At 43.7% G+C, this 1074-nt stretch overlaps 1 pseudogene across 1 annotated transcript; it reads left to right on the forward strand.

Annotated features, from left to right (window-relative positions):
• The first annotated feature begins 443 nt into the window (after positions 1-443).
• On the forward strand, positions 444-1052 carry LOC110326948 (annotated as a pseudogene). The gene has a single exon (XR_002380800.2). The product of XR_002380800.2 is annotated as a translationally-controlled tumor protein pseudogene (transcript).
• Positions 1053-1074: the final 22 nt, after the last annotated feature.

Below are 1074 nucleotides of genomic sequence, written 5' to 3' on the forward strand. Positions count from 1 at the left end.
TGAATCTTGAAACTGGCCCTTCAAAGCTCTGGTCAAACCAGCAGGTGTTATGATTATGAATCACCTGTTCATCCTTCGTTAGACTGAAGCAGCTTTGCCTTTTACATTGCTGCCTTATCGTTTGCCAGAGGTGGGATGCAGGAAAGGAATTTCTTGTGAAGAGCCTTAGAGATGAAGTCTCCCCACTAATCTAATTCTTCTCAATTTGGGCATCAAATCTTCTATTGGAAGGAGATCTGTGTGTGTTGCATCTCTCTATAGAACATGTATTCCATTTTATATAATTTTGTTTTATTTTTTTAAAAAAAATCTATGGTTTCCGCCTATGGTTTGCGCCGCTCCGGCTGCACCGCGCTGGCTTCCGCGCTGTCAGGCTAGCTAGCGCTGCCGTCCACAGCCGTCACTGCATCTACCGGGACCTCATCAGCCATGACGAGCTGTTCTTCAACATCTACAAGATCTGGGAGATTGCGGACGGGCTGTGCCTGGAGGTGGAGGGCAAGATGGTCAGTAGAACAGAGGGTGCCATCGATGACTCGCTCATCGGTGGAAATGCTTCGGCTGAAGGTCTGGAGGGCGAAGGTACTGAAAGCACAGTAGTCACCGGTGTTGACATTGTCATGAACCACCACTTACAAGAAACCAGCTTCACAAAAGAGGCCTACAAAAAGTACATCAAAGACTACATGAAATCACTCAAAGGCAAACTTGAAGAGCAGAAACCAGAAAGAGTAAAGCCTTTTATGACTGGAGCTGTGGAACAAATTAAGGACATCCTTGCTAATTTCAATAACTACCAGTTTTTTATTGGTGAAAACATGAATCCAGATGGTATGGTTGCTCTCCTGGACTACCATGAAGATGGTGTGACTCCATTCATGATTTTCTTTAAGGATGTCTTAGAGATGGAAAAATGTTAACAAATTGGATCTATCACCTGTCACCATAATTGGCTGCTGCTTACCATCCATATAACACCAGGACTTAGGACAAATGGGACTGATGTCATCTTGAGCTTTTATTTTGACCGTGATTTATTTGGAGTGGTGGCATTTTTTGTAGTTTACTTGTTTG

This window comes from Mus pahari, chromosome 9, assembly GCF_900095145.1.
Source record: "Mus pahari chromosome 9, PAHARI_EIJ_v1.1, whole genome shotgun sequence".
NCBI lineage: Eukaryota > Metazoa > Chordata > Mammalia > Rodentia > Muridae > Mus > Mus pahari.